This window comes from Pseudopodoces humilis, chromosome 18 (genome assembly GCF_049639895.1).
Source record: "Pseudopodoces humilis isolate 2021_Gansu_Grassland_sample_001 chromosome 18, ASM4963989v1, whole genome shotgun sequence".
NCBI classification, from domain to species: domain Eukaryota; kingdom Metazoa; phylum Chordata; class Aves; order Passeriformes; family Paridae; genus Pseudopodoces; species Pseudopodoces humilis.
The window spans coordinates 11,407,027-11,419,357 of record NC_142217.1 but is presented as its reverse complement, the minus strand read 5'-3'; positions in this window follow the sequence as shown (position 1 = coordinate 11,419,357).

The window sequence follows — 12,331 nt, the reverse complement described above, 5'->3', positions numbered from 1 at the left end:
GAATGAGATGTGTGCACTTTTACCAAGCCACTGGAATCTGACACAACCTCATGCACCTGGAACACTTTATAGAGCCACTATAATCAATGATCAAGAATCAAGAAGTATAACAAAAGAGCCCATATATTTTTTAAATACCTATGCCTTTATTGCACTTTTTACTATAATCTTAACTTACATAATCACAGTAGTGTTTTTCAAATATTCCAATATAATATCAAGCAATTTTCTGAAGGACTGATTTAGAACTGTACTGCTGAAGTGATTTATACTTTAATTCCCATGCACTTATCTAAATTGAATTTAATCTGACATCTTATTACCAAGTTCTATTACATTCTCCTAGAGCTCTTAGTAGTCTTTTCTAAAATTGCCTAATTTATATAAATTTATGGCATTACCATGTATTGACACCCTGCTTTTCACCATTATTTTAAGCAGAAAATATAATAATATATCAGTCAGTGTACAAAGCCTCAAAGAACCCAAATATTTGACTTCTTTCTAGTCCTTCTCAGTCACAGGACTTGTTCTTTTAGTTCCCTACCAATTCATGAGCAAGCATGACTGCACTGACCTTCCCCTTGCCTTAGTTGCTCCAATTTTCCTTAACAACTTTGAATGAGTTGTTAATCTTTTCAAAGTGCCATCTCCTAAATCCTGCTGCTTTCCTTCCAATAAAAATTATAAAAAATAGCTACATACATTCTTCCAAAAAATGTTAGACGTTGATAATCCTGGTGGGCCTCTTCCAACTCAGAATATTCTATGATTCTATGAAATATTTTTCATGTGTAGCAACACATTTCCGACCACAAGAACTTCTACTTGAAGTATCCCAAAGCTGAGGCCCTGGTAAGTTTTAAGATCAGGATTCTAAACAGGAGAACCTACACTGCAGCTAAACTTACTCACCCTAGAACAATTTTTGTACTTTTACATTATATTACTGAATAACTGAAACATTAACTGTCATTTTCTAATGCCATCAAAATAAATGTTATATCTGGACTTCATACCGTTCAAATATCAGGGTTCCTCAAAGTCAGTGGCAGCTGTGGCATTTGGCACATTCAGGGATGACTGGTAAACAAGGGCTGAAATTGCACTTATTTGCCTCCTCTGCTCTTCTCTCTTGAAAATACTCAAGGTCAATGTCAACACTGGGGTTTTTTTGAAAGAAGACAGCTATCTGTGGAGAAATGATCCCCTCGGAGATCTTTAAAGTTCATATTAAAGAAAATAACAATGAACATTATTTGAATATAAATTGAAAAATATATTTCAGTTCTGTTCAGTTAATCAGACTTAAATCTCCATGGGAAACTTGCAACACAGTTCTCAATTTAATCACTTCCCAACAATTTACAGCTTCATTTTGCCAACTTTTCCCCAAACCACACTCCCATGAATTTACTCAACCCGGAATGCTGTGCAACAACAGCTGAACAAAGCCTGTGAATAAGAGGTTTAATATGCTGATGAGAAATAGTGCAGGAAAAAGCAGCAGCAGCTCCTGAAAAAAGTCCTCCTTTTTATTCAGATGAAAGATATCTTAGCAATGCATCTCTGCTTTCTACACTTTAGTTCAACATTGGCAGATCAATTTTCTTCTTACCTTTGCACATCTATGACCAGAAATGTTAATTAGCTTTAGGATGCTCTGGCCCCCCATTAGCATCAAAGTGTGAAAAATATCAGGGAGGGGGACAAGCAGAATGATGCAAAAGCTACTTGAAAGATGAACCAAACTTCATTGTTTCTTGTACTTGCGCAGAACTGCTAAATTGAATTGGGCGGTAAAACTGCTGTAACACAGATCCTGTTCAAACCCTCTGTTACATGGAGAGCAGGTAAAGTGGAAATGTGTATCAACAGCAACAGCTTAATCTGGTTTTCATTTTTCACTCTGAGCCAAAGCATAAAATTGTGAGATGCTGGAGTAAGTGCCCAGGTATTGATGGCTATGGTTGGGTGAGCCCCCAGCAAACAATACACAGAAACAGAGCCCACATACATTGAATTTTCTTACCAGGACCCAAAGGAAAGTTGATTCCAAAGGATGAGATTTGCATGTAGATACAGTTTCAGGTCCTGGAATTAGCCAGCACTGGGTTGAACTCTTGGTGCTGAAGGGATGCAGTGAATGAAGTGGGCACCTGCACCATCCAAACACACATCCACCACTGCTGGAACAATTCTTCCTCCTCCTCCTCTTCATGTGCCTCTCCTATGCTGTCAGTGTTCAATTTCCAGTATAATATAGAGACATTTATATAACAGCTGTATCAAGGGAAAGGGATATATGGAATCATGAAGATGGATGAATATCAGGATCTGGCCCTTGAAGTGGATTTTGTATTCAGAGGTGGCTGATTTTAATACAACCAGAATATACAAACACATATTTATATGGTTTGCAAGAAAATGGTGAATTTCAGTTGTATTTTCACTATGAAATTGTTGGACTAAAATGCTTGTTTCCATAGTGAAACAAGACAAAAAGGCAAAAATTAAAAAAAATTAAAATCTGGAACTGATAGTTCTATTCCCATGCAAACAAAGCTGTATCTAAAGAAACCATTTGATGTAAATATTATAAAATGCTGCAAAATATTACATATTTTTGGGGTTTTTTTAAATAATATAGAGAAACCCACACATTTTGTTTCACTATAAGTGAAATCTAAGCAACTTTAGAACTAAAAAATATTTTCTTTTTCTTTCTCAAAAAATTAAACAATCTTTTATGTTCAATGTCAAAGGATTAACCTTTCTAACACACAAAGCAAAATTAACTGGTCCAGCTCTCAGCAGCTGACACGCAGTTGGAAGCTATTTGATGGCTTTTTGAGCAGGATACTAGAAACTTCATGTGCATCCACTGATTGCCGAGTGCTCCATGGAGCTGCTCTGGAACTGCATTTTCACACCAGTTCTTCCAGTGAAAGGCTGAACTCCATCACCTGCTCCATCACTGGCTGTATTTGGTTACTCTCACATTCTTTGCAATACCTGCACATAGGATGAACTACCTTGCCATCCCCACAAGCAACTTCTCTTACAAATCAGTCAACAGATTTTCTGTCTCATTTTAAAAACTCTGGGATTGCAAATTATTTATAACTTCAACCCCAAAGTAATGACACTATTGTTCTGACCTCTGTTGATTACTTTTAATTTATATACAGGTTAGTCCTTTTTCACCTTCTGGTCTTGTTTAAGACTATAACAACAAAGCAACCTTGACAAAATTTGAATCAACAGGTAATTAATATTCCATTTAATGGAGATGAAAGCCATGGCACTCTAAGAGGATACTGCACTTATTACATTAAGCTATCTATAACTGCATCAAATGGAATATTTAAGCATTTTAAGTTGAGCATTTTATGCGTTAGTAACTCACTTAATTATTTTTCTCCAGAGAACAAGTGGTATAATATCACACTGATGCATGGGGAGTTATTTGAATAAATCTTCAGGCATCAGGATAGGATCAGATACCCCAGAGCCTCACTTAAATCAATAAAAGCAGGGGGAAGTAGTGGGAAGAATGCTGCTTCTGGCTTATTTCACAGTGCTGTCTGTACAGCAGGTACACCAATCATGCTGAAGACCTCGCTGCCTTAACTTAATGAAAATGTAACTCATACTTTCACACTTTCATAGAAGTAAAAAGCTACCTATATTACATCCTTATTTAAAATGTCTCTGCTAGACCTCTTGCTTCATGATAATCATGCTCTAATGAATTTGAGCTGCTTAGGTCACATTATATTTCTACACGGTCACAGCAGTCTCAGAAAACAGGTGAGAATGAATCAATAGAAAGACTGAAAGGGCATAAACAAGAAAGTTCACTAACAATTCCCTGCAGATAAATAAATGAATGTGTCGCTATTCGCCAACACATAACCTCTCTAACTCAACTAAACCAGCCTCTGTCTAAAATATTTTCTGTACTGTAGCCTATTTTTATAGCTCTGAATTTTATATGGGAAATATTACATCAGTAATCAATGACTGCAGAAAGAAATTGAAATGGAATTGAAGAGTCTTGAAATGAGCAAGAAAGGCAAGGAGAAAGAGAATGTTATGTTAGAGATCTGAAAAAGGGAAACAGGACTTCGGTTACTTTGTATGTGCTTTGTTTTATACAGCATTTTCTTTTTATTGTATTGGCAAATAATACCCATGGGTGGGGCAGGACAAATTGGAAATTAAAGAAAGAATAAGAGACTGACAAAATTGGCTATGAAAAAGGTTTGAACCTGATTTGTACCTGATCCCAGCTGTAGCTGCTGCTGCAGGTGGGTGGCAGCCAGGGAGTTCCATCTTCTGGCCTCAAACTCCACCAGAGCTGTGGTGAAATCCAGATCACACTGTTAGTCAGAGGAGCACAAACATCAAACAGAATTCAAGCTGCAGCACTGCCCTAATTCATATGCTGCTACCCACTTTCCTGGTGGACTGTTGACAGCTGAGACTAACTCAGAAGCAAAAACCAATTTCCAACTCTTGTTTTGCTCAGAAATTTCAACTGATTTGGCATTGGAGAAAACTTGAAATTGAGCTGCTGTGGTGGTTGTCTGTTACCAAGGGACTCCTCCTGTGTAAGTGAGATTCCTACCTGGCTGCTCTCTGAATTTTCAACTACTTTGTGCTGCTGAAGAAAGGATGTGGCCTTGGCCCACATTGTCTAGAAACTAACAAAATATAATACACGTTTACATTAATTCATTAATATTACCCAAACAGCACAAAGTTGGCTGCACTGAGCAAGATGAATATTTCTGAATATTTTGGGAAAAGCATCCAGCTGCTAGCTGGTGAGTCACATAACAAAATGCTCACTCCTCTAAAGAGTTATCCATCAATGTAAGTAATGTATGGGTTTAAATTCCCAGTGACACAGCCCACTTGACTTGGTCATTTTGATGTCATTCTTGACTTGATGCTATATAATTGCCATAGTTCCTTGAAGTTATGGAAAGCTCCCCACAATGAAAGAAAATGAGAATTACTGCCTTTCTGCAGAACCTCCCCACCCCCCTTGCCTGCAGTTATTGCAGTAACTGATTTAATCTTTGCTGCTAATGAAAGTGTTCAAGATCTCCTTGTCCATTTGCTACAATTCTGCCTATCTTTCACCTTTCTCTTTCCCATAACTGTAGATTTGGGTCCTTGACTGTCAAGGATGTTTCTATTCTTTTCATAGGCATTATTCCACTATGAATACATACTCACTCTTAACAAACCCAAGATTTCAGCCTTCCCCTCAGCAGTGCTGGTAATACTGTTATTGTGACACTGTCACAGTTCTTATGTCACCTTTATAATTTGCAAATCCTTTTTTGCCTGAAGTGCCACTCATGGGTATAAGCAGACCTCAACTGTTTACACTGCCCACAGCTCTCACAGACTGCTCAAAGCCCATGGTCTTATATTAAAAAAGTTTGGGAAAAAGGTTGTAGACATTCTCCCTTCACATTTCTCCAGTTGTGCTGAATACTTACATTGATATTTTCATCAGCAGTATTAATTCTACACACCATCTCATCCCTTAGTAATTTCCAGAAAAAACAGCATAACAGGGTGATACTTGAAGTGCTATTGAAGAGTTAGCCATGGAATTAAAATGAACTAGAGGGATGGGACGTCTTGAAGAAAGACCTATCCCCAGCTCCTCACAGTGGGGTTTTGAAGGATTCAGAAATTGTAGGAGAGAGATGAACCATCTGTTCTGTCAGCTGGGGGAGGAAGGGGATTTAGGATACTGATCCAGAATAAACTCACAGTGAAATATTACATCTTTTCTGGATATTCCAGAAAAGGAGACAATCATAATTGTCTTTTTCTTTAATTCATTACTATGTATGGTAATACTTTCAATTCAGCCTCGTGTCTTGGTCTGTAAATACTAGATATAGAACACCCAAAAGCAGAACCAGGTAATTCTAATGACTTTTCACATTTAAAAAAACAAATCCAGTGTCAGATCCCTTATTTTCTGAAAATTTCACAACTAAATTGATATCTGAATTTTGCAGCTGAGACCCTCCTATCTACTGTAAAGAGAGAAATTGAGAGGTTTTTGTCATTACTGATCTTTTGATTTACTTTTAGCTGCTAAGTAGCATTACAAGAGTAACAAATGTGGGTAGAGATATGAAACTTTAGATAAGGTTTAGCTGCAAGTACGTGTTTTCCATGATACTAACAAAAAACATCTACACAGCACAACCATCTGACTGATGAAGGGCATGTACAACAAGCTCCTGGTATTCTAGGAGTCAAAGGAGGAAGTATTATCAAACTATTTCACAAATCATATCAGCGTAAGAGTTTCCTGAGTAACTCTTCTCTCTTTAAAGTTCAGATGACTTGAAGTTTAACAAAAAATCTAGAGCATAAAAAAGAAAGCTGGGTTTCTCTAAATTAAATCAAAAGCTTCCATCAGTTCTAGTTCAACCAAAATTTTGTCCTAAATTTAAGACAAAGATATGAATCTCATGACTCATGAAGGTCAAAAGAAGGTCCACTACACATCCCTTTTCTCCTAGTTTGAACCTGCAGTAACATACAGGCTTTCTATATGAACAAGAACTTCAAAATTTAACATATTTAGAATACCTTTAGAAATCCTGAAATTAATTAAATTCTTCATATCTAATTCAGTGAATTCTAGGGTGGACCAGCAGTAATATGCAGCATAGAAGAAATTTGATTTATCTCCTGTATCCAGAAACCAGATTCTCTGGTTCCAGAACAGTTAGTTTCAAAATATCCAAAGGAACACCTGAAACTATAGCCCTTACCTGAAAAGGACAAAAGAAACAGTAAAATGTTTTTTCATCAGAAGCCGAACAACTGAGCAGCTGCAATGTCTGTACTGAATCACAACTCGATCAATTCTTACCTAGTAAATTATCTGTAACTCTAGTAATTCACTGGCTCAGTAACATGCCCAATAACTCTATGGAAAATAAGTGCCCACAGCACTGTTACCAGAAGTCAAGTGCCTTCTTCTCACATGTCGAACTGGATTTGAGCCATCCCAAACCTCTTTGCCCTGAGCCTAGAGACCACTCCTTGTGATACAGCCCATATATTTGATTTTCAAATGAAAAAGCTGAGTAGAAGTGAGGAATGGCAAGCCAAACTTTCAGGAAATCCATAGGAATTGAACTGACTTCAAAGAAGCCGGTTAATCAGGAGCTGAGAACCACTCGTAATCACTCATTTCCCTAAGCATGCTATTTTCCCAATCTCAATGGGACTGGAAGTGAGGTATTCCGACCCTAGAGCTATCACCTTTCAGACAACTCGTGATTAATCAATCATCCTTTTCATGCAAACCTCCAAGTCTGCCTTTTGCCAATGTAATCTAATCTAATCATCATCTTCCCATTTTTGCAGAGCAGTTAGAGCCTCCAACCACCTCCTGCCTCAGGGGTTTTTGCAAGGCAGGGGCGGGACCCCCATCGGGGACAGACGCTCCGGGCTGCATAGTCAGGACTGTAAATACCCACCACAGGATGCTCTCAAGGTTTGTGCTGCTCACCATCAACCATCACTGCCCCTGCATTTTCTGGAAAGCATTGCTAGGATTGTCACCGGCCAGTGGGTGTCTAGAAACAAGGAGTGGGCAGGCACAGCAGTGTTTGATTCCTGGAACAGCAACTGAGCATAAGAGGAGAAGGCAGGCTCATAACATGTCCATACAAAGAAACTTCAGTATGGCTCGATCCAAGAATATCCATGTACAGGTTTGGAATCATATTTTTATTACCAACAGATAGAAATGGATTGCTTTTTTGGTATCAGTACAACTTCTAAAAAATGTCCACAGTAAAATGGCAATGTGGGAAGGAGGTGATTGCATTTTTTTAAATAGTTTTTTATTAATACAATCTATCCTGAACATCTTTCTAGTAATTCTCCATGACAGTAAGGCTACATCAAAGAGAGGGGTTAATGAGCTACAAGTTTCTTTGCAATATAAAAATGCAGTTCTAGGAGTTTTGCCATTTTTTAAGTACAATCAAATTACCAGTATTATGTACTTGGTCTATCTTCTCCTTGTGTGAAAAGGAAGAGGTAAGAACAGCACCAAAACTCTCTGAAAATCCTCACAGCAGTGCTACCTTACACCTGGTGCACATTTTGTTCCCAGCCCAGCAATAGCATCACATTCCAGTTGAGGTCTTTATGTTCTACCCCATAACAAACACTGCTAATTCCTACTCTGGTTCTAATACAGAATCTCCTGACATTACTGAGAGCAGCAATGACCAGATCTCTGTTCAGCTGCACAACCCTACACTGAGCCCCAGGCAAAACCAGTTTATCCATTTGGGACAGCACACACCTGTTGTTAGTTAATCCCCAGCTGACAAATTACAAAAGGGAGGATAACAAACCAGGATAGTAGGTATCTAAAATGAAGTGTTTTTGGCATGACTCACCTCATAAACCCCTGGAACCTAAATGGATTAGAAGTTTATAACAGGAGTTTCACCAGAATGTTGGCTTGCTACTAGGGCTGGCTTCCAAAATACAGTTACAGATCCCAAGGCATATTTAGATTCAATAACATGAACATACTAACGGCACTTACACCCTTGAGAAAAAATTCTAAGGCTGTCTCTGAGCATTATAAAGGCTGTTTTATTCGCTTACCACTAATATCTATCTTGTTTCATTATAAAGCACTTGAAGAAAGCCTTGTGCATACAGAAAATTTTTCTTTCCCTCCATCGTGCATAGCTCGCTTGCCATCTAGTGGCATTCACATGAATTAAAACACAGCTACTCTCGGCAAGAAGTGAGCAGTCACAAAGTGTGTGCTTTTAACAGCTTTGAATAAAATATTTTAACTAGCAGCAGGAAATTATTTGCATGGCTAGCAGGACTGTCTGTTAGATTGCCTTGAATGATAAATTTTGTCCTAGGCAACCTCATTAAAGAAATCTTTTAAAAAACACTTTCTTCCATGCCACAGGTTCTTTTTAGTCTCAAAAAAATAAACCACAGTGACGAAATCAGATTATAGTTCATTTTATAATACTGCCGAGATAATTTGCAATACTAGACTATTGAGACAAAAAACACAAGCATCCAAAGCCTCCATCTTCAAGAAAAAACAAAACATCCTCTCATTTTTAGTCTGGAGAATGAAGAGTTAAGAAAAACCATCTTGCACTTCCTTGATTCAACCCCCCAAAGTACAGTCAATTAATTACACGTTTAAATTAAGCATTTGATTAAGTGTCTTCCTTGACCAGAGAGCTCAGTATCTTATTGACCTGTGAGTCTGAGTTACAGCTCATTTGCTTTGAAACCAGCCCAGGACAATGAACAGCAGGAAACAATGATTTTGTGCTTGCATGCATCTATTTAAAAATTGAGTAAATCCTTAAATGATCCAGAGTTGAATCAGACTGAAAGGGTCAGTAACCTTTCAAAGTTTTATATAGTTCTTTCAAATGACACTTTGTGTAAGCTTTAGTGTGCTTCTGCATTGTCAATTTTAAGGGGATTAAAATACGTGAAAAATTCCTTATAAGAGTCAACAGAGGACAAAAAATATTTATCAATCAGAAAAGAGAGATTGTACAGTCCCTCTAATTTCCTGTTCAGAAAATTATATTCTGACCCTGAATGTAGTCTGAAATCATCAAATAACATGCTGTGTACATTTTTTTTCTTAATCAAGTTAAACATCTGCTAATGACCACAGGGAATGATATAGGCCACAGCTGGCTAGATCATGCACATGTGATTACTGCTTAGCCATCATTTATGTAATTAGTTACAGTCCTACTAAGCTACTTAAAACACGTGTTAAAAATCTAATGAGGAGCTGACACCAGTGGGTCTTTACAGCATGCTTAAATCCTTCCCAAAAAATGTTTGAATACATCTCTGACATGCAAACAGGACACATGCAGAAAATGATTGTACAGCAAAATATTACTGCTTTAAAGGAACACATGTATTTACTCAAGGGAATATTTCTGAGTATGCATGTTTTCAAAAGATGTATCAACAATACCCTTTTCTCTTTACAATCTCAGTTCTATAGGGCTGGCAACACATGGGGAAATTTTTATTGTGGCTAGTCATATTCCAAAACTTAAACCCTACCAGGGAGAACTGGCCTTCCAGAGGGAATAAATATAAGCACTTGAGTGAGTCCCTCGACAGCAGTTTTGCTAAATCTATGTGATTCTGCCTTTGGCCAACATGGAATGAGCTGCTGGATTGGGGCCCAGAGGGGCACTTCCCAGCAATACCTGCAGAAAGCCAGATTCAGATGCTGGCAGCCTCAGCCCCAGGCCAGCCCATGCCTGCTGCTCCTGTTCAGAATCTGCCTGCCAGGAGCACCTTAACCACTGCAAGGGTGAGACCAGGACACACTGAAATCCAAGCCATCACTTATAAGACAGCCAGTATCAAGGGGAACTGTTGGAATTGTGCATAATTATGGTCCTTCAAACATTTCAGTTTAACATCAGGGAAGTGCAAAGTGAGGCAGAATGGCAGGTAATGAGGAAGGAGTTTTGTTTTCTCAACAGGCAGCATTACAGTCAGAGCTCTCCTTACAAGCCAGAGGATGTCTGTTGAGCGTGGGCATCTCATTTGGAAGGGTGACATGGGATATATCAACACAGAATGTTAAACACTCTCCCATAATGCTGTGGAGGATTTTCTTTACTTGTCAAGTTACAGGCTCTTTCAAATAAAACTTTCAGTTCTGTTCCTCAACATTTCCTTCAAAATTGGATGAAGCCCTGAGCAACCTAATGCTGAATTTGGCCCTACTCTGATGGGGACTGGACCAGCTAAGCTACTGACCTAGCAAGTTCCCTGAACTATTCTTGAGGTGCATTTATTCCTTGAGACAAAGTACAAAGAACAGGTGTAGCTATACCACAGAATGGGTTCTCCACCAAAGAAAGAATATTTCCTTCTTCATCTCTTCTGGCCAACAAATCCACATCTGTTAAAAGTAAGCATCAAAAAAAGGTAATCAGATCAATTTTAATTCCAATCAGTACAGAGAGCAAATATGATTTGTGATCAGGACTAGACTCCTGCTCTGAATTCTTCTCCAGAGAAAAGTTAGCAAGTTCTCTTCAGAGTCCCTAAGAAACAATAACAAAATGCATAACCTGAGAACTCAAACACCCAAACTTCAGTGTAATTGATTAATATGATAAACCAGAAATATCTACATAAAACAATACATCTCACAATAGTATGTTTATTACAAATGCCTACAGGAGTATGTAGGCAATGGAGCATGAAGAAGTATTCATTAAGTTTCAGCTTTTCAAGCTATTAAACATTCTGTCCGAATCACACCAAGCACTTTGGTGTGTTACTAGAGGACTATTGCACTCATGTTTAAAAGCAAGAGTATCCTTAAGCAACTTGCAAAAATGAAACTTCATTCAACCATTCCAAATTCCTGTTGTTTGCACATATCAGGACTGACTCCAGCTAAGTCAGTAACAAAACACTAATCTTTACACAATGTAAGATGAAAATCCCCTATTAAGAGAGCAAAGCCTTTGCATTTGTATCACAAGCTCAAGCAGATTTTTTTACCAAGTAAATTTGACAATTTATGATTTGGAGCAGAGGCCTAGATACTCAAAGAACTGGATTTGGCTGTCAGGTTTCAAGTTTTGTAGTCACACAGCAAAGTTAAATATCTGAACTATTTATGGTTATTTTTATTTTAATCTACAGGTAGATGAAATAATAGGTGTAATCATTACCCCAAATTAAAGATTCTGCATGGATAGCTTCATTTCTTACTTAGGTATTTAAGGAATTAAAGGAATTAAAGACTGTTTTTTCTAAGTTTCTTTTTCTTTTCTCCATAGTTTTACAAATGGTATAATACCGTATTATTTATTTCCATATTTTTTTTCTTTTTTTTTAAATAACAAACAGCACTAAAAGCACAAAAAAAAAGATAACCTGAAAACTCTTTAAAAAAAATCACAGAAAGCCTGAAGAAACAAATACCAAAGGTCATACCAAAGACCAAAGGTCATACACAGAAGTAGGAAATTCAGTAGAACTTTAAAATATTTACACCTACTTACAAGGTAAAAAGAAAGAGCTTTACAAATGTATATTTTGAAATGCTGAGCATTCCCACAATGTGTTAAGTATCGTAACTACTTAAACATTTCTGCCTACATAAATTATCCATATTGTTTCTGTCTGATATGCATACTCCATTTACACTCACATTGTAATTTACTATGACTGAACTTAGTAAGCCAACTGGAAACAAACACCCTGAATC